The sequence below is a fragment of the Apium graveolens genome, chromosome 2 (assembly GCF_009905375.1).
Source record: "Apium graveolens cultivar Ventura chromosome 2, ASM990537v1, whole genome shotgun sequence".
Lineage (NCBI taxonomy): Eukaryota > Viridiplantae > Streptophyta > Magnoliopsida > Apiales > Apiaceae > Apium > Apium graveolens.
Genome location: NC_133648.1, coordinates 180254687 through 180277961, shown reverse-complemented (window position 1 = coordinate 180277961; position 23275 = coordinate 180254687).

The window sequence follows — 23275 nt, the reverse complement described above, 5'->3', positions numbered from 1 at the left end:
CCAATTCCAGAATCCTTCTGAGAAACCTCTTTCTCAGCTTCAGTTACAACAGGTTCTGTAGCAGGAACCGGTTCCTCAGAATCAGAGTCATCTCTCAAGGCAATCCTCCTTCTTTTTTGAGATGTTTGAGGAATAGTTTTTGTCCTCTTTGGCTTGGAGGATGAGGGTTGAACAGTCTGTGAAGTAGAGAGATAGGATTTGAGATAATTCCTGAGGGTAGGTTGAGTAGAATGAGTGGTAGGTGCTGAGGATGATGGTTTTTGGGAGTTTGTGGTTGGTTGGAAATCAAAGTAAACAGATCTATAAGTATCAGGATCAGCATTTACTAGGATCTGTTTTACAGACTGAGGAATCTGTAATGGTCTAACCACTTTTTTCTTAGTATCAGCATTTACCAGATCATTAAAATATCATTTTGCAACTCTAAAAGGTGGGGTTGAAGAACTGACTAATTGAGGTTCATCAGTACAAAAAGTATATAGAAGTTGACAGAATCTAGCAAAATAGACAATATTTCTATTCTCTGTCATCCTATCCCCAATAAAACCAATTATTCCAGTTGCAAAATCAAAATGAGTTTGATGAATAATAGCATACCCTATGTGCTGACTCAGAATTGGGATAGCATCAAAATTCGAACATTTGTTCCCAAAAGCTTTGGTGATGCAGTCAAAGAAGAAACTCCATTCTCTTCTGATATTAGCCCTTTTTAATTGTCCAAGCTTTGCCAAACTCTTTTTATATCCCAAATCAGCCATTAACTCCTGAAGTGCTGATTCCTCTAGAGTTGAAAAAGTACAATTTTCTGGGAGATGTAGAGCTTTGCGTATTGTACCAGGAGTGACTACATAAGATGAATCACCCACTTCAAAAACAATACTGGGAGTGCCATGTTTACCACCATCATCAAAGTGCCCAGTCCGCCAAAACGTCAGAACTTGTTGACTCGAAAAGACTTCAGGCTGTGTTAATGCGTACCCAATCTCACTGTGTGCAAGAAGAACTTGCACAAAATGCAATTCAGATGGATCTTCAGCATGATCAAGAATTGCAGCATAGTTGTTTGGAACAAACTTAGCTCCATCAATGATTAAATCCTTTGGTGCCATGTGAAAAAAATATTGAGATTCAAGTATGATTGTTAGGTGTTTGGGATAATGTCTGTATGAAAAACCAACGTGAGAAAGAAGTAGAAGGAGAGTAAAAGTAAGGAGAGAGATAAAGTATAAAGAAAATAAAAGATTAAAGAAATCTTCTCTCTGTTGTACTTATACTCTAAACAAAAATGTTACCGTTGTTAGACATGCAGTAATAACGGACAGTTACTGGACTCGAGAAAACAGGAATCATTACTTACCCAGTTGCCTAGTTTCAAGGAAAAACCGTTCCATTTATCAAGAGAAACAGTTTTAATTCAAAATTTAAACCGTTAGCACTGATTGAATTATTTTTCACTGCATCATTGAAATTCTGAACATACATCACATGAAAATGACCAAGATAAATTAGATATGTAAGTGCTGAAAATGAATCAGAACTTAATATAAAACACAAGTTATATGGTCATCAGAATATCAATCAGGATTTATCAACACAAGATAAAATAACTCAGAGACAAAATCTTGAAGTAAAAACAATTTTCATTAATATATCAAGACAATACATTTATGAAATGGAAATTACATCAATACTTATACAAGATTTTTCCTAAGCTTCTAATCCTAACATCAACAGCCTTAGTCCTAGCTAAGAAGCCTGACAAAGCTGATGATGAAGAAAAACAGGAAGAAGACGAGATTAAGTCATCTTCTTCTTCCTACTCTCGACAAACAGAATGGCGAGTCTGATGATTCGCTCTTGTTGGCGGAGAGCTTCCAGCCTTTCCTCCTCCAATCGCTCCAGATGGCGATGGTAGTCCATATAGAAGAACAAGAGGTGTGTCAGTACCTCCTGTGGGACAGAGTCCCATATCTCCTCAGGAATGGCTGTGACATGCCATTGTTGCTGCCACTCGGCACAACTTAGCTCCATATTGAAGGTTTGGTAGTTCAAAAACATGTTGTATATGACCATTGTGTTTTTGAAAGAAAAAGGAGGATAAGTGTGTGAGAAGAATGTGATGGAAAGACTGATGTGAAGTGGTTGCTTATATAGACAAGAGAATGCCAGGAGACGCAAAGAAATTGAATGCTGACAGGTAGAACTAATTCTACCTCGTCTCCCTAGACTTTGAAAAAGAATAACAGTCATTGGAAAGAGGAATCATGGTTTAAACCGCACAAGACATAAGAAATAGTGGAATGTTCAAGTACGAATACCATTAATCCTAATCATAGTGACTATTAATCTTCCACTTCAACATATTCAATTATTAACTGAGACTGTTATTAAATTTTATTCACAGATAAGCCAAGTAAAGGATTAGACTGAGAAATCAGAACTTAGATCTATACCAGAACTTAACAGTCATCAGAACATAATTTCTTAACTCGAAAAAGGAATGCCCATCTTAGTAAATCCTCATACAAGTTCTGAGTTATAGACGTCAGAACTTAATCATCAGAACGTGTAACTAGAACTTGTCCTCAGAATTAGTGCAAAGTGACACAATGACTGTTTATCTAAAATAACATAGATCACCACATAAATTTTCATCATTCAGATGGAGTGATTAGTGTGTGCATTAATCTAAATAACAGACAAAGAGTAAAGTCTGATTCACTTCAGTACATCTTAGAAATAAGGCATAACTAAAATTTTGCTAAGGAGCTGTCATTGTCCTGAAACCTACTGATGAATGAGTTTATGCTTGAGTCCACCTCAACTGTTTTGTGCTAATTTTATGCATCTTTTGAAATTCTATTTTATAGTGGCTTCTCAGTGTAAGTGAGTCACGACTGTTTATCAGAATTTATGCTGTTATCAGAGTATTTCTCCAGTAATCATAGAGTGTGAAAAGTCACCAAGAAAATATTTTGCTTTTCTAATGCATATTTACTTAATACCAGCAATGCACTTGGGTCGTCCCTTCCATATTTTTACTCTAGATCTCAAAGGAGTACCTGATTTTATTCTTTGATCTTTTTGCTTTTTCTTTTGATAAGTGAGGTTTATCAGCACTTAGTACATTCAGCAGTTTTACTAGTATCAGAACTTAACAGATGAGTAGCATTATTCTAATTTGTGACTTAGTAATAAGATATACAAAGTAAACTTAACTAAGCTCAATTATCAGAATTTGCTAGTGTCATAAGATTTCCACTGAAATAATTACTTCTTACATGGAATCATTTGTTTATTGAAGACTACTAGGTCAGTATCTAGCACAGTTATCCTCATAGTATTGAATAGGTACTAGAACAGACATATCACTTATCAGAGTTTAGAAACATATATCAGACAACAGTCAGTACTTAAAGACATTTATCAATTAAGCACAGAATATACAATGAGATTAATTCTGTAAATACTGAGCATAAAGTCTGATAACAGAGAACAAGTCTAAGCAGATTTAGAGAAAGAACCTGAAACCATTCCAAGTTCATTTACCAATCTTGTAAAAGTAGCTTCACACAGTGGTTTTGTGAAGATATCTGCCAGTTGTTGATCTGTGGTAACAAAATGCAATTCCACTGTAACTTCATCCACATGTTCCCTGATGAAGTGGTACCTGATGCTGATGTGCTTTGTCATAGAGTGTTGAACTGGATTACCTGTCATAGCAATAGCACTTTGATTATCACAGTAAATAGGGATTTTGAAATATGTTAACCCATAATCCAGTAACTGATTCTTCATCCAAAGAATCTGTGCACAACAGCTTCCTACAGCAATATACTCTGCTTCTGCAGTTGATGTGGAAATTGACTTTTGTTTCTTGTTGTACCAAGAAACCAATCTGCCTCCAAGAAATTGGCAGCTTCCACTTGTGCTTTTCCTGTCAATTTTGCAACCTGCAAAATCTGCATCTGAGTAACCTATTAGTTTAAAATCTGATTCTCTAGGATACCATAATCCCAGAGCAGCTGTTCCTTTAAGATACTTAAAGATTCTTTTTACAGCTGTTAAGTGAGGTTCTCTTGGATCTGCTTGAAATCTTGCACAAAGACAGGTAGCATACATGATATCAGGTCTACTAGCAGTTAGATAGAGTAGAGAGCCAATCATACCTCTGTAGTCAGTAATATCTACTGATTTACCGGTATCCTTATCCAGTTTTGTAGCAGTGGCCATTGGAGTGGATGCACTTGAACAATCTTGCATTCCAAATTTCTTCAGCAAGTTTCTGGTGTACTTGGTTTGAAAAATAAAAGTGCCTTCCTCATTCTGCTTGACTTGAAGGCCCAGAAAATAGCTAAGTTCCCCCATCATACTCATCTGATATCTTGACTGCATTAGTTTGGCAAACTTCTTGCAAAGTTTGTCATTTGTAGATCCAAAAATGATATCATCAACATAAATCTGGACCAGAAGTAAGTCATTTCCATGGTTGAGGTAGAACAGTGTTTTGTCTATTGTCCCTCTGTTGAATCCACTTTCCAGAAGAAACTGAGCTAAAGTCTCATACCATGCTCTAGGAGCTTGCTTAAGTCCATAAAGTGCTTTATCAAGCCTGTAGACATAATCTGGATGTTTGGTATCTACAAAACCTGGAGGTTGTTCAACATATACCTCTTCCTCCAATTCTCCATTGAGAAAAGCACTTTTCACATCCATTTGAAAGACAGTAAACTTTTTATGAGCAGCATAAGCCAAAAATATCCTTATGGCTTCTAACCTAGCAACTGGTGCAAATGTTTCATCATAATCAATTCCCTCATGTTGAGAATATCCTTTTGCAACCAGCCTTGCCTTATTCCTTATAATTATGCCATCACTGTCAGTTTTGTTTCTGAATACCCACTTTGTACCAACAACAGATCTATTCTTTGGTCTTGGCACTAGGGTCCAGACTTTGTTTCTTTCAAATTCATTCAACTCTTCCTGCATTGCTTGCACCCAATCAGCATCTTGAAGAGCTTCTTCCACTTTCTTTGGCTCAGTCTGAGAGAGAAAAGAATTGTAGAGACATTCATTTGAAGTACCTGTTCTAGTTCTGACACCTGCATCAGGATTTCCAATTATCAAATCAGGTGTATGTGATTTTGTCCACTTCCTTGCAGATGGAAGGTTTTCTCTAGAACTGGATGCTCCCCCATGATCCATGCTATCTTCATTTTCATTTTCTGATGCTCCCCCTGAAACTATGCTCTCTGAGTTGGATTCTTCAGTATTTAGATTTTCAACACTATCAGAACTTGGCTTATCAGAACTTGACGAATCAGAACTTGAAGAGCCAGATACATGTTCTGATGTTTCTTGAGATGTGGTAGGATCTTGAGTATGCTCCCCCTACATAGGTGCATCTTCCTTTGACGTAGTCACCACAGTTTCAATAACATCAGAGTTTAATCCATCAGAGTTTACAGTATCAGGACTTAGACTGTCAGGATTTTCAGTATCAGAATTTGAGTCTTCATTTTCAAATCTCAGCTGATCATGGTCAATGAAATCTTCAAGACCAGTAATCTTCTTGTCATCAAAAGAGACATTGATAGATTCCATGACCACTTTTGTTCTCAAATTATAGACTCTGAAGGCTTTTATGGAAAGTGGATATCCAACAAAGATTCCTTCATCAGCTTTTAGATCAAACTTTGATAGTTGTTCAGGATGAGTCTTGAGAACAAAACACTTGCATCCAAATACATGAAAATATTTCAGATTTGGCTTCTTTTTCTTCACCATCTCATATGGTGTTTTTCCATGCTTATTAATGAGTGTTGCATTTTGAGTAAAACAAGCAGTCTGCACAACTTCAGCCCAGAAATAGGTTGGAAGCTTTGCTTCTTCAAGCATTGTACGTGCAGCTTCAATGAGAGTTGTATTCTTCCTTTCAACAACACCATTTTGCTATGGAGTTCCAGGAGCTAGAAAATTCCTGCTTTATTCCATGGCTTTTGCAGAACTCTTCCATTATCAAATTCTTGAACTCAGTGCCATTATCACTCCTTAAAATTTTCACAGAATCTTTGACCATTTTATCCAGCTGTTTGACATGATCAATCAAGATAGATGCAGTTTCACTTTTTGTGTGCAAGAAATACACCCATGTGTATCTGGTGAACTCATCCACTATGACCAACGCATACTTCTTCTTTGCAATTGACATGACATTTACTGGACCAAATAGATCAACATGTATTAGATGATAAGGCTCAAGAATTGATGATTCAGTCTTGCTCTTGAATGAAGATTTTCTTTGTTTGGCTTTCGGACATGAATCACAAAGACCATCAGGAGCAAATACTGTGTTTGGCAATCCTCTCACAAGATCTTTCTTGACCAGTTCATTTATATTGTTGAAATTTAAATGAGAGAGTTTCTTATGCCAATTCCAGCTTTCTTCAAATGATGCTCTACTCATCAGACAGATTGCAGAACCATCAGTACTTGTTGAAAGCTTAGCTTCATAAATGTTACCACGCCTGTATCCTTTCAGAACAACTTTGCCTTTAGATTTACTCACAATTTCACAGTGTTCTTCAAAGAAATCAACATGATAACCTCTGTCACAGATTTGACTTATACTCAGTAGGTTGTGTTTAAGTCCTGAGACCATAGCTACTTGTTTAATTATGACATTTCCAAGATTGATATTGCCATATCCCAATATTTTTCCAATGTTGCCATCTCCATAATAAACACTTGGGCCAGCTTTCTCCACAAAGTCTAATAGCAGGGCCTTATTTCCAGTCATATGTCCTGAACATCCACTGTCCAGAACTAGAATATTTTTCCTGTTGCCCTGCAATCACAAAGACCACTAATTATTAGTTTTAAGGACCCAGACTTGCTTGGATCCTTTGGCCTTATTAAGTTTGTTAACATTTACAGTGGATTTAGCATCAGAGTTTATGTTAACATTTTTCTTATCAGAACTTACACTATCAGACTTTGAATCAGAATTTACACTAGAAGGAACAATGGAAACTCTCTTCAAAGAAGGTTTTATTTGATAATAATCATAGTACAAACTATGATATTCCTTACAAGTATAAATGGAATGCCATAAACTACCACAATGAAAACAAGGATTTTGTGGTTTGTATCTAACAGACTGACTCTTAACTCCTGATTTTGAAGGTAAGAAGTTAATATTCTTATTCTTCCTGCAAAAAGAAGCCAGATGGTTAGAACTTCCATAGTTATGACATGTTTTCCTAGGAGCATCAGGAACAGGTTTATAATCATTGCTTTTATTCACACCTTCCTTTCCATTCCTATTTTCCTAGGTGATTTTACCTTGTTTGCATTCTTAACATCTTTCAGCTTATGTTTAAGCTGCTTCTTCGTCATTAAGCCTATGTTCACTTCAGCTGTCTTTTCCTGTTTTAGTTTGTCAGAAGTTGATTCCTTTGTAACTTCTGATTTTTCATTTTCAGACTTTACAGTTACAAACTTAACAGGTTTTAACTTTGGCTTTTGCTTATCAACAGACTTAATTTCTTCAGTTCCTTTATCTTTCTTATCTTCTCCATAACCTGAGCCCTCTTTCCAGTTTCCACTACTTAGCAAATTTTGAGCTATTTTGCCAGAGTTAGTCCAAGTCCTGATAATCTCTCTTTCCTTTTCTAACTCAGTTTTTAGAGACTCATTTAATTTTAGCACTTCATTCCTAACATAAAAAGCATCATCTCTATCCTTCTGAGTTTGATGGAACATGACTAACTCTTTTTTTAAGAAATCATTCCTTTTCTTAAATGCAAGATTTTTAGAAGTTAATCTTTCACATGTTAAAGTTTGATCTCTATAGCTAACAAACATGGTTTTAAGATATCTTCTTAACTCATTAATATCATCAGTATGAAAAGCATAAGTAGTCTGAGGTACCTTTGTTTCAGCAGCTTCAGAACTGCTCTCAGCAATTTCTTTATCAGCATTTGCCATCAATGCATAGTTCTCCTCACTTTCAGAGTCTGAGGTGTTTGTCCAGCTTTTCTGCTTTCTGACAAGAGCCTTGCCTTTGTCACCCTTTACCTTCTTGCAGTCAGGAGATATGTGGCCTTTCTCACCACAGTTATAGCATTTAACATTGGTGTAGTCTCCTCTGTCAGATTTTCCTCCTCTGCCTTCAGATCTTCTGAAATTCTTCTTATCAGAACTTATGCCTTTCCTGGAAAACTTCTTTCCCTTCCTGAACTTCCTGTATGCAATCTTTGTGATTCCTTTCACCATAAGAGCACACAACTTCATCATCTCCTCATCAGCATCAGTCTCAGGCAAGCTTTCAGAATCTGAGTCATCATTACTCTCAGAACTTGATGACTCAGTATCAGACTTTATGAAAAGAGCTTTACCCTTGTCTTTCTTTGAGGAAGCTGCTTTGGGAAATTCTTCTTCAGCCTTAAGAGCAACTGTCCTTGACTTTCCTCCTTTCCTCTTGCTTCTTTGTTCCATCTCCAGCTCATGAGTCTTGAGCATTCCATAGATTTCGTCAAGAGTTGTTTCATCAAGATTGTAGTTGTCTCTTATTGTTGTTGCCTTCAAATCCCAGCATTCAGGAAGAGCTAACAGGAACTTAAGGTTTGAATCTTCAAGATCATACTCTTTATCAACCAATGACAAATCATTCAAAAGTTTGACAAATCTATCATATAAATCATTCAATGACTCATTAGCCTTTGAGTCAAAGTGTTCATACTCTTGAGTGAGTATTGTCTTCCTGTTCTTCTTAATTGTGTCAGTTCCTTGACACCTTTTTTCCAGAGCATCCCATATCTCCTTAGCAGTCTTGCAGTTGATTACCCTGTTTGACATTACATTATCAATGGCACTATACAGTAAGTGACGTACCTTAGCATCCTTAGCAATTGATGCTATGTCTTCAGCAGTATAATCACTCTTCTCCTTTGGTACGGTCTTTGCTGCTTCACCTGCAACTGCAACAGCGAGCTTGGTTGGTTTGTGAGGGTCTTCCTTGATTCTATCAAGGTATTCTGGATCTGTTGCTTCCAGGAACATGGTCATCCTTACCTTCCATATGGGATATTCAGATGGTCTCAGTATGGGAACTCTGATGGTCTCATACCGACTCTGAAATTGTGTCTTTGGTGGTTCCTCAGTTTTGGTAGACTTAGTTGGAGTTTCTGTGTCCGACATGATTGTGTTTGGATCTTTAACTGTATGTATGTTAACAGATAGGCTCTGATACCAATTGTTAGGTCACACACACACTGTAGAGGGGGTAAATACAGTGTATAGTACACTCAAATCGAACTTTAAGAACTTAAGTAACAGAAAACAAACTTTATTGAAACAATAAACTCTATTACAGTATGGAACTGTTACCTCTCAGTGATGAACAAATATCACGAGAGCTGCTAGGGTTACAATGAATAATCTTCTCCAATAATGATAACACTTATAGTGTAAACCCTATGTCTGTGTTTATATACTACACAGTTACAAGATAATCGCTAATTGATATGGAATATAATTCTGCTTCCTAAAATATATCAATCAGATATCTTTTCTTCCAAGTATTCCATTCTTCACGGAATTCCTTCTTCATGCATATCTCTTCTTATGTTTATCTCAATCTTCTTTCCTTTAATCAGCTACTGTCCTTATCTGATTATCCTTCAGCACTTAAGTTCTGATATCTATCTTCTGATGATTATCTCCTGATAACATACGTACTGATATCCTTATGTCCTGACTTCCAATATAAGTACTGATCAACAGTTAAGTACTGATTTATCCTGTTCAGTAAGATCTGAAAGCTAAACATATAACATATTAGCCATGACATTATCAAATATATCTAACAAAATAGTTTGCAGCACTTTCTGTTATTTTGTCATTCACTTGAAGTAAGAATAATACATGTTCCAATTCTTCATAATACTTCAGTGGAATGACATTTTCACTTATATGATAAACCCTACCATCTGTCATGAAGTACAACAAGATGTGTTCTTTCAAGTAGGTATGGTAAACCATCTGTACAGATTCTAGTTGATTGAATCTTTCAGGAGTTGCTCCAATACATGGTTCACTTATGGAAGTTGGATCATTGGTTGTGTTATGTATTCTTCTTTCATCAACACTTCCCAATCCAGTTTTATCTCTTGCTTCCTTTCCAGTAACCACTCTTGCATCAAAACCACTTGCAGCAGTCTTCAAAGGTTGAGTTTGTTTGGCTTTGGTTAATCCTGGTAGGAGTATCTTTGAAGATTTAATATGAGCAATGTCAGAGGTTTCCTTTGATTTATCTTCTGATATCAAGTTAACTTGAGCTATGTCAGAGGTTACTTGCTTCTTTGAGATATCAGAGCTAACTATATCTTTACCCTGAACAACTTGAGCCATGTAAGAGGTTGTCTTAGAAATTTTTCTTGAAGTCAGAGCAAGATCAGCATCTTCAACAGTAATTTCTTCATCCACAGGAGGCACATAAACCTTGATAGGTTCACCAACTTTCTCTTTTCCCTTGGACCTTGGATCTATCTGTAATTATGATTTAGTCTTAGTTGCTTCAGGATTTGTTCTTTCCTTTATCACAATGCATTTGGTCTTTGGAAGTTTCTTTTTACCAACAGAAGCTTCAGATTTAGATTTGACTTTTTTCTGACTTCAGTGTAGCTTCTTCTTCCATCAGACTCTCAAAGTCCATTCCTGGATTTTCCTTAAGAAATAACTGTCTTGATAATTCTTCATCAAGATCCAAAAGTTCATCAGAACTTATTCTTTTACCAGTAGCAGAAATAATTCTTTTTCTAGCATCAGAACTTGTCCTGTGACTTGTAATTTCAGCTCTTCTTGATGAGAAACTTCTGCCTTGACCATGACCTCCACCCATTCCAGAGTTTCCCTGGTCATCTTTTTCATCATCCTTCCCCTTCAGTGTCTGATTAGTTTTGCATTTGGACTTAATTACTTTCTTCCCCTTTTTGGCATCAGCAGGTAAGAGAAGAGAGACAAGCAATTCCACTGAGGCTTGGATTTCATCGAGTTGAGATTGCTGAGAAGCTTGATGTTTCAAAATATCATCAATCTGAGACTGTTGCTTCTCTTGGGTCTTCTCAATGTAAGCAACTCTGTCAAAGGTAGGTTGGAAGAATTTTTTCTTATCAAGTTTCCTAGTCATATCTTGCTTGAGCAATTCTTCCTTAACTTGACGTAACTCTGCATGAGTTGTTGAATGGAGACCTTGCAGATGTCTAGTACTCAATGCAGTGACTCGTAGCTGTGTCTTGAAATCATCATTAATTAACATTTCATCAGCTTTTGCCTAGTGCTCAGCAAGAATCTTTTCAGATGGAACAAAGGTAACTGAGTTCCATTCCTTAGTCCACTCCTGTCCTCTAGGAGTTTCACTCCAAGGTACTGGTGCTTCTCCTCGTACAAACTTCTTGACTAGTTCAGATTTAGAAACAGTTTGTGGAGGTGCATGTCCTGAAGGACCAGCTTCATCAGAATCTGCATGTGGAGCAGCATCACCAGTATCATCAGCATTTGTAGCATCAAAACTTACAGAATAAGCATCTTCTGATAAAACAACAGTATGAAAAGCAATCGAGGCTTCAGCATCATCCTCTAAGTGCTAATCTGTTTCCAAGTTCTGATCAACAGCCATATCCTGATGCTCACCTATAGTCCGATCATCAACATCTAGATGTAGAGAAGGTGTGGTAGATAATTCTCGAGTTTGAGTAGCATCAGTAACAGGTGGTGTTGATGGATTAATTGTTGTTGGAGCTTCTAAGTAGAGAACCTCAGGCACAACCAGGTTTTGAATATCAATTTCAGCACTTGTGCCTGGGTCTACAGGAGATACAGTTTCATGTACAGGAGACACAGATGGTATGTTTGCCTTGTCTGTAGAAGCTTCCTGAGGTGGGGACAATGAAGAAGGAGATGCAGTAGCTTCAGCAAATTCTGGTTCTTTTGAGATCAGAGATTCCAGATCTCCTTTATAACGACTCGTATATTTCTGTAATATTTAAATATGCAATTATTGCGTAAATATATTGAATAAAGAATTTTGTATTAATTTTGGTCCCTGTGTCTGATTTATTATTGTTTATAGGTGATTGTTGGATTGCGTGGTGTGTTTTCATAATTAGCTACTGCACCGTTTTACTTTGATTTCACTTTTAAAAATGATTTTATGACAATCTTATTTTCAAAAGCTATCTAGGTTGCCTCTAATTTTTTTTTATGATTCTAAAATTTTAAGGACTATTTTTGGGATTTTATAAAATGTACAAATCAATATTCTGTTAATTATTTATTTTTGAATGATTTTCTGACTGTCTTTATTAGTAAAATCCATATTTAATTCCAGACTTCTTCAAAAATCATAAAACTTGTATTTTATTAAGTTCATAATATTCTAAGATTTTTAAAAATTATTTTGGAAATTTTCGGGATTAAACTTACCCGCGCATGGTTTCATTTAAAGGCTAAAAGCGGGTATAAGTTGCATTTTAAAAATTGTCTTAATATTTCAAAATCTATGTTATTACAAACTTCGGGATATTTGTGACATTTTAAGACTATTTTGGAATTTTTCTGACTAACTCTCGCGCGCGGTATGTATCGCCAATTTTACGATTCGGTGTTATAAAAATTTTGTCCAGTCTAGGAAGTAGCCACGTGTTCCTTTTTATTGGACACGCGGCTTAACAAAAGGAGGGGGCATTTCTTTTCCTTCCGGTTCATTCGACCCGGTCTCTCTCTCTCTCTCATCATCTCATCTCTCTCTCCCTATCTTCTCTCGTGAATCCTATCTATCTCCTTCTCTGTTCTTTCTCTTTGCTTTCCTGTTTCTTGCTGTTGTTTGCCGTGTTTCGGCCGTTATTTTTCCGATTGGTCCCTGCCTTCGATTCGCCTCTGTATATATATATATATTTATATATGTGTTTGTGTATGTGTGAGTATATGTGTGCGTGTGTGAGTATGTGTATGTGTGTTTTGCTTCCGTGTTGCTGTTGTGTAGCGGTGTCGCCTGTCCTGGCCGTTTTCCGGCTGTCTTGTTCTTCTCGGTGGCACGTGTAGCCACTGTCCTTGCCCTGTTTATTTTGCAGACTTTAATTTGGGAAAATTAGTATATTAATTATTATTGATATATCTCTTACAGGATTTTTTGTTGACTGACTTCATGAAATAAATTATTTGTACGGAGAATATTTCGATTAATCGGCGGAGTTTCGTGTTGGGAACCCGAGAATTAATCGGGTACCCTCGAAATTTTGCTGCCGTCCGCGATGACTTCTTACGAGCGGACGGTGGAAGGTGATGACGTTGTTCTGAGTCCTAAATATTTTAATAAATAAAATGAGTTGTATAAATTGTTTTCGGGACTAAAAACATTTAGTTATGTGGCGATTTGAATTGTTGTGTTGGGATTTGGCGTCGATTGATGTTTCGACAGGTAGGCCTATAAACAGAAGAGTCACTGTCCAAATTTTTCTAAAAATTTCCTTAAATTAAAAATCGAGGACATATATCTCGTTTAATACAAATTAACCCATGATTGTTATGTACACTATTATTGCGTATATATTATTTTTATTAATATGCATGCGAGTCGGGAATTATATCGTTAGATAATTATTAGTGAGGAAAAGTCAAGCACAATCGGTCGTTTAATCTAGGTTGTTTTGATTTCGTAGGTTCGAGTCAAAGGACCCAGTAGATGAAGTCAATTAGAGTTAAGCCAAGAGTTAGTGCAAAGCTTCGCAAGGCAAGTACCCCTGAACTAATATTTTACAGTTCAGTATATATGAATAGTTGTTGATTTGAATTACGTACTGGAACAGAACGTTTAAAGTTAGGTATTCCCCGTATTAAATATGTTTTACTGAACGAGGTTTTGGGGAAAAAGTAACTTCTGAAAATGCCTATCTCTAGACCGTGATTAAAAATTTAAAAAGAGATTTTTAGAATGTGTGTTGTAATTGTTTAAAAAGGAGATTGGTGTAAATGGTTTTGTAAACTGGATAAAAATAGATCAGATATTGGGTGGTCAGTTGGCGTAAGAGGTCCGTTATTAGGTAACGGCCCAGCATGGTTGCGTAAGAGGCTAAGTCGGATGCACGCACTGGTAGGCCACTTAGTCCAGCATGACATAGACCTAGCTAGTCTCTGAGTTCCGGAATGAAACTTGTGGTGGGATAGACTGATCAGTTGTCCCTAGAATTCATCCTCTTTTATATATCTAATAAAGGTTTAATGGTTCCCGAAACGGAACAAATGGTTTATAGTCCCCGTAACGGGACAGGTGATTTATGGGTCCAGCAATGGACAGTGGTTTTGGAAAGGAAATAGCATGCTAAACTTGAACTCTGGTATTTTTTTTACACAGCACACTACAGATGATGTTATTTTGCAAAGCATGCTAGTTTTGATATCCAGTTTATACCTGTTTTACGGATTTTTCGTATATCAGTTTAATATCTGTTCCTATACTGTTTTATACATCATGTTACTGATTATTCATATAGAGGTACTGTTAGGCAATGTATTGCTCACCCTTGCAGCTTTTTTTGTATTTATTTATTGCAGATGTCTAGAAGACCAGGTCAACGTAGAGTCTCAGCCTCCGGTCCCGGCTCCTCTGAGGTAGTTTGTATCAGGACCTGAGGTCTGATGAGTTGTTGTAATAAGGGAGAGTGTCTGGTTTTGAATAAGTTAGTGTGTGTGTTGTAACCTAAATAATACTTGAACCTGTTTCGGCTCCTGGTTGGGGTCGTGTATTGTAATAAAGTTTATTTAGTAGTTTTGTTATAATTAATCATATTTTTGGTGACGTCAGCCCCTGACCCCGGGGTTGAGGCCGTCACAGTTGGTATTAGAGCCACAAGTTCAAATCCCTAATTTAGGTTAAGAGATGAGTTAGTAAGGTGTAGGAAGTATGTCATATAGTGTGAGTCGGCAACTCATGTCGAGGAGCAACCTTAAGTGTCAGTCGAGGGTTCCAACGACGTTACCCTGGCATCTATTAATATTTTAATAGACTCGCCTTAACTTTGTTATGTCTTTCATGTATATTGTTATGATTGACAGTGGCCTATAGTGATCTCCAGTTCTCCTTCTCGGGGAAACCCGTCAGACTCAGATGATTCAGATTCTGAGCGGACCTTGGATGTTGTAGCCGAGGAGACTCCTATGCCTCCTCCACCTGTTCCTCCAGTTTTATCAGGAGGTGTGTCAGGACCTACTATCTGTCCTCGCTGGGTACGAAGGTCAGTGTCGGCTGTTAGGGATTTCCCTCCAGGATGTGGTCCTAGTTCCTCCACCTCGAGACCACCTGTTCCTCCCTTTGTTCCTTCAGGTGCATCCTCCCCGATCCCTTATGTAATAACCCCAATTTTTGGAAATTTTTGAAACCCTTATGAATAGTGTTTTTGCTGAATGAGAAAACTTTTCATGCCACACTATGTAGGGGTTCTGTTATGGATATTCTAAGATCGTATTAGTATTCCATAAAGTAAATAAGTGTATGTAAAGATCGTCAGAATCCAATTCCGAACACTTTGATTTTTCTCGAAAATCCACCAGATACCGAAAGAATTGAGTATAAGGTAACATGATTAAAGGGATTTAAATTCAAGGATTATAAGAGAGGATTATAAAAAGGAATATAATGTATTGAGAAAGGTTAAGGGAACCCAAGTAATAAGATCCCGGGTATGATCCCTCAAACGATCAACGAGAAAGAGAGTTATGCGAACCGTAAAATAAATAAACGTCCAAGGGGCAAGCACATGCAAGTAACATGAGAAGGAAGCTTCTAATATGAGCTAAAACATGTGGTTAGAAGCTAGGTGACATCATCACACCACAAGAATGAGACATGTGGCAAAGTAGTGATGCAAGCAATGACATAAGCAAGTGAAAACAAGATATTTAGCCAATAATTAACCACAACCATGCATTATTTGCACAAATATCAAGGCAAGACAAGCAAGCAAAAGCTCTCCCCCATTTCTTTCTTCTTCCATTTGTCCTTTTCAAGAAATGAAGAAATAGATTTTCAAAACTCAAGTTCTAGGCCATGGAAAATTACAAGGTTTGTTTCCTTGGATCCTATATTTCATAACTTAGTTATACCATGAGTTTAAGATCAAGATTCCATGGTTTGCATAGCTAATCCACTCATCAAAGATGATGATGAATAGTAGTGAATAGTAACTTACTTTGATTTTCTTGATTTTCATGAAAGCTTAAGGTTGATTAAGCATAGATCAAGGTTCCTAGAGGCTTGTTAGTGACTACCCACTCTCCAAGGAAGGTATAAACTCTTGAACCCTTAGTTTTAAGTATGGTTAAAGTTAAGCTTAGGCATAAGTGTGAATGTTAAACTTGAATTGGTTGGGGCTGTTATGATGTGTTTTGGATGGATGTTGGTTGTATGATTGATTTGAGGTTGAATTGTGATGGTTTTTGAATGTTTTAAATTTGGGAAATCGCGTAAACATAGCCGTCGTAACGTCCGATTTTCTTTAGACTGTTTTTGTGCATAACATTAGGACCCGAGAACCCCCTGCTAGATTATGACCATTGCCATGTCTAGATAGCTCGTGTTACGAGCTTCGTTTTGATATGTAGTTCGTTCGATTCCGATGCACGGTTTAGGAGAAACGACCGTTTCAAGTAACGGCGTTTCGCGAACGAAACATTTCCCCTCGCCTTACTTTGAAACATAGGTTAAAGACCAAAAAGGACTAATTGAAGTATGAAACATTTATGGTAAGTGTGTTAGGCAGTTGGTAAGACACTCGCGAAGGAATCGCCTTAAAACTCGTAAAGGTTAAATTATTAAAAATGGTGGAGCCGAGGGTACCCGAGTGACTTAAGCGAATCAGTGAGCGCAAAACGAGCGTTAGAGTCTAAGTTAGTTAAAGTATAGATTTACAAGTGACTTTGGTTTAATTCCAACTTACTTGTTGCTTATAGGTTACCAGACTCGTCCCGAGCCATTCGTAACCCCCAGTCGCTCAGGCAAGTTTTCTACCCGTTATACTGTTGCTGTGATGTAAATATATGTATATGCATTATCTTGTGATATTGCATGATTGTTATTAGCAAATTTTGCGATATATTGGAGCATGCTAATATGGTATATATGCATGTCTGTTTCGTAATCTGGTTATCTATCTGTTGATTTCAATGCTTATAGTTGCATAATACCTATGCTAGAAATAAGCAAGTAGTTGCGTATACCCTTAGTATAGGGGATAAAAGGTGAACATATTTCTAAACCGGGAGTTGATGTTCCCGAGTATATTATATATATATATTTATTTATATATATATATATGGATATAGTTTTTAAAACTATTAATCGAATAAGGTTTATTCGATAACTTTAACTTTATTTTATTATTGAATATTATTTTGAATATTCATTCGAGGACTTATGACTCCTTTTACTTTATTAATGAATATTATTTTGAATATTATTCGAAGGCGTATGACTCCTTTTATTTATTTATCTGAATATTATTTGAATATTCATTCGAGGGCTTATGACTCTTTTATATTATTTATTGAATATTATTTGAATATTCATTCGAGGACTTATGACTCAGTTTATATTATTATTGAATATTACTTGGATATTCATTTGAGGATGTATGACTCCTTTATTTTATGAATATTATTTATAGTATTCATTCGAGGTATTATGACTCCGCTTATTACTTAATAATATTCTTTATTGTATTAAAGAATAAGGTGTCGATAATCAAACTTATTTTTGATTATTCAAATAAAGATATTACTTTCGTATAAGTATATCTTTGATTATTTTCTATTCATTCAAGTATAAGTTTTCCAACTTCTACCTCAATTATTCTTATGGAAATATTATTTAAATAATAATATTCAGATATTTCTTTCATATCGGGACTGATTTATTTTAATAAATCAGTATTACTCCAAACATTCTTTAAAATGTTTTCGAGTCTTCAAAATGATTTTTAAAAGTTAGAACGGATCCCAAAACTCATTTTTATATTTAAGATCTTCCTTTCAAAGGGGATTTAAATATTCGCTCAAAACCTGGGGAATCCGGCTCAGTGGTGTATTTTATATTCGCAACGAGGTTGCTGTTTTGGTAAATAAATTGATTACTTACCCAACGTTCGGGAAGTAAGTCCATCTATTGAGTCGGCATAAGCAACATGGGCTCAGTGGGCGTCCATGATAGTGTAAGTGGCTCAGTGGGAGTCCATCAAATGCATAAGTGGCTGAGTGGCAGTCCAGCATAAGGTCCTATTGCGACCAGGGTGATGACCAGTGGGGAATTCGTCCATCTACTAGTAGAAAAGGTTACTTATGGGTATCTTTGCCTGATCAGCAAGATATCTGGTTTATGCCAAAATTCTTTTCCTTTCCAAAATTCATTGGATGTTTCAAACTCTGTTCATACTTTACATAACAGAGGTTCCAGGAAATGTTTAAGAGATATATATATGTGGATATATATATATATATCGGGACTAAATAAAGTATCTCGTAACTTTATTTCATTCAATAATATTTCAAAGATTGAATCTATTCAAATCTTGTCTTGTAGTCTCATCTATGTGATGAACTTTTGAAACTGATTATAACTTGAACGGTGGTAGTTTAAGTAGTATTGGGAAAGATATAAGTATATTGGGGTATTTGGTAACCTCATCTTTTAAACTTATATCTAGTAAATGATTATCTTATGCATGACAAAGATTTTCAGAAAAACGTTGAGACAAGGTTAGATATATGAGATCACCTTGCAACGATATTTTTATACAGTTATACACTGGGACTTTGTGTATATTATGCATGGAAGAGGACTTCCAATATTTTGAAAAGTATATATGTATATATACTGAATATTTTGCGACTTCATCGCATTAAGATATCAAACTTGGTTTATTTCTTTTGACCAAGACTTTCATGAGTATTATGAGTAGGCTCATATATTGTAAATCATTATACATATTATTTTGGTGGGCTTGCTGCTCACCCTTGCTTTATTTCTTCATCACACAACAACAGTTAGGAAAGATGGCCAGACTCCAGCAGACCCAGCGCAAGCGCGTGGGAAACGTTCCGCGTCTTCCCGTTGATGTTGTAGCTGCTATAGCTGCAGAGGTAGATCTATTGTAGATCAGACCATCTACTTTTGAGAATCAATTATATATAATTATAACTTGTGGCAGATAATGGCAATTAACTGTAAATTTATCAAGTAATCATTTTGGGTTGTAATAACTTTTAAATTGTGGATTCAAAGACTTGTACTTATTTAAATTTTATTTCTGAGACTATAATGGGTTGTGGTGTGTGTTAGTGTGGGGTCACAACATAAGGTTATTATTATTAATTAAGTGAAGTGATATTGTGGAAAGAAAGACCGTGACGACTCGGATCCTCGACCCCGGATCTGGGGGTGTTACACCTTACCATGGTCACCGAGCGGTGAACCAGTCTTTGATCAGAGAGCAGAGCCCAGGGTTAGCAGCTCAGCTTGACCAGATTCCGGTCGGGCCTTTCCAGGGTATTCCTGCCCCTTCCCCAGATGTGCAAGAGAGAGTTCGATCTTTGACTCAGGCTGCAGTAGAGAGAGCTCGGACCATTGACCGTTTCATTAGCTCCGAGTTTAGGGTTGTTCAGTACCAGGATCTTGTGAACTGGTTGGTATTTGAGTTAGGATCCATTGGTGGTAGTGGCAGTGGCTAGATTAGACTTGATGTAGTGAGATACAGAGCCCAGAGTTAGTTGCAGGAGTTCTGTAGATGCTTTTCTTATGTATGTTTTCTTTGTATTGTAGCTTGTATTAGGCGGGGCTGCTATGACAGCCAATTTTGTTGTGTACTTAGTATGCTATGAGTGTTGTACTGTAGTTGTTAGATGGATTTGTACTGTTGTTGTATTATTATTTTCTGATGTTACGGTTGTCGGTTTTATTTTATTGTACTTTTGTTATTGCTGTTATTGTTATTGTTGTATTTGTTGCTGGATTGTTGAATTTGGTTATGCATCATGGGTGGACCCCAAATAAATAAGGAAGGGAATATTTAATTGTGACCGCATTCTCCTGATGCATAAAACTGTTGCTACCCGGGGGCACAATTTTCATATAAAACCTTTTTGTTTTGATTCAGGAGAATGCCTCCCAAGAAAAATTTCCCGTCCAATTCCTCCAGCAGGAACTCTGAAGGGGGCCCAGTCATGGATGGATTACTAGATTTGTTGCGCCAACAGTCTAATCAGATGGCTCAGCAGCAAGAACAATTCCAACAGCAGCAACAACAATTCCTACAATAGCAGCAACAACAACAACAATTTATACAACAACAACATCAACAAATCCAACAACAGCTACAGCTTCAACAACAACCCCAGCCAAAAGAGTTGAACCAGACTGTTAGTTTCAAGTCCTTCCATTCAGTTAAACCTCCAGAGTTTAAGGGCGAGGTAGACCCGATTGCTGCTAGAATTTGGCTTAAAGAAATGGAGAAAGCCTTCACCCTTATTCAGGTGAGTGATGATTCTAAGTCAGATTATGCTAGTTATTTTCTAAAAGGTAAAGCAAGTTTTTGGTGGCAATCTGCGCGTGCCTTAGAAGGAGAAGGCCATGTTTCTTGGGCTAGATTTACGGAGCTGTTTCTAGAAAAGTATTTTCCAGATTGTTTACAGAGTCAGTTGGAAATAGAGTTTTTAGAATTAAAACAGGGAGAAAGGAGCGTGGCTGAGTATGAGGCCAAGTTTACGGAGTTGGTTCGACCAGCCCCTGGATATGTGAACACTGAGATTCAGAAAGCTAGGAGATTTCAGCAAGGACTAAAGCCGGAAGCTCGTAGTGGAGTGGTGGCCCTACAACTTAAGACATATACCTCTGTAGTTCAAGCCGCCCTGGTAATTGAAAGTGATCAGAAGTTGGCCTCCAAGGAAAGGGGTGATCGGAAGAGAAAGTTTGAAGGTGGTACATGTAATGCAGACCAGGAGGAGTCTAGTCAGAAGTTCCCAAGGAAGTTTGGCCGGAATAGGAATAGGAGATTTAGAAGGCAAGGCATGGCTCAGACAAATTCTGGTGTCACCTCAGTTGCCTCTGCCCCAGTCCAGTCAACCAGGCTAGTTGTGGATTGTAAGTTATGTGGTAGAAAACATAGTGGTCTGTGCCGAAAGGATGTCCAGTGTTTTAAATGCGATAAAAAGGGTCATTATGCGTCATAATGTAACCTAGGAAACATCAGAGTCACCTGCTTCAAGTGTGGTAAGGTTGGGCACATCTCCAGAAACTGCAAGACGGCTACTCAAGGTAATGTAGGAGGGAATGAATCTCAAGAACCAACAACTAGCTCAGCAAAAGCCAGAACCTTTAAAATGACCAAGAAATCTAATGCTCAAGATTTAGATGTGGTTGCAGGTACGCTTTCTCTAAATTCAGTGCCTGTTAAGGTTTTATTTGATTCAGGAGCATCTAAGTCCTTTATATCTAAAGAATGTGTAAGTAAAATGAATTTGATGTTGGAAAATTTAGATGTGCCCTTATCGATAGAGGTAGCTAATCAGGATAAAGTCTTAGTAAACCAGTTTTGCCCTAGATGTCGAATAGAAATTTGCGGGCATCTCTTTTTGGTGGATTTAATACCCTTTCAGTTAGGAGAGTTTGATGTAATTTTAGGAATGGATTGGTTGTCTCGGCATAAGGTAAATATTGATTATAAGAAAAAGAAAGTTTTGTTATATTCAGAAGACAATAAAAGAATAGTTTATCAAGGACAAAAACCGAACAAGAAATTTCTTTCTATCTTGGAAGCGAATAAGTTATTGAGACAAGGTTGTGAAGCATATTTAGCCTATGTTGTGGACACTGAGAAGAGAGTACCCGAACTGGAGAAGATTTCAGTAGTTAATGAATTTTCAGATGTGTTTCCAGATGAGTTACCAGGATTACCACCAGATCGGGAGATTGAGTTTTCTATTGATTTGATTCCGGGAGCAGAACCAGTTTCAAAGGCACCTTACCGTATGGCCCCAATAGAAATGAAAGAACTAGCTAAACAACTTCAGGAACTTTTGGATAAAGGGGTAATTAGACCAAGTGTATCCCCGTGGGGCGCCAGTGTTATTTGTGAAAAAAAGGATGGAAGCATGAGATTGTGTATTGACTACCGAGAATAGAATAAGTTAACCATCAAGAATAAGTATCCCCTACCCAGGATTGATGATTTATTTGATCAACTGAAGGGAGCATGTTGTTTTTCCAAGATCGACTTAAGATCGGGCTATCATCAGTTGAAGATCAAGTCTGAAGATATACCGAAGACTGCTTTTCGAACCAGGTATGGCCATTACGAGTTTCTAGTGATGTCATTCGGGTTGACTAATGCGCCAGTGGCTTTTATGGATTTAATGAACCAGGTGTATAAGGAGTACTTGGATAAGTTTGTTATTGTATTTATTGATGACATTCTCATCTACTCAAAGACCAAAGATGACCATGCCGGACATCTAAGAATTGCATTACAAAAGTTGAGAGAAAAACGATTATATGCTAAGTTCTCAAAGTGTGAATTTTGGTTGGAAGAAGTCCAGTTTTTAGGTCATATAGTTGGTAAGGATGGTATTAAGGTAGACCCTGCGAAGATTGAAGCGGTATCCAGATTGGACGGAGAAATGTGAAGAAAGCTTCCAAGAGTTAAAGAAAAGACTAGTGACAACACCAGTGTTAGCAATACCAGATAAAACCGGGAATTTCGTAATTTTCAGTGATGTTTCTCTTAAAGGATTAGGCTGTGTGCTAATGCAACATGATAAGGTTATTGCGTATGCGTCTAGACAGTTAAAGCCCCATGAGCAGAAATATCCAGTTCATGATCTTGAGCTGGCGGCTATAGTGTTTGCTTTGAAGTTATGACGTCATTAATTGTACGGAGAGAAATGTGATATCTACACGGATCATAAAAGCTTAAAGTATATATTCACCCAAAAGGACTTAAACATGAGACAAAAGAGATGGTTGGAGTTTATTAAGGACTATGACTGTTCAATTAACTATCACCCAGGTAAGGCTAATATGGTAGCTGTGCCCTAAGTAGAAAAGAAAAATTAAGCATGGCCCGTATCGCGAATGAATTAGCCCGGGACTTAGAAAAGATGGAAATCGAAATTCGAGTATCAGGTGAAGATCGGGAAACGCTATACGAGATTACTTTCCAGCCAGCGTTAA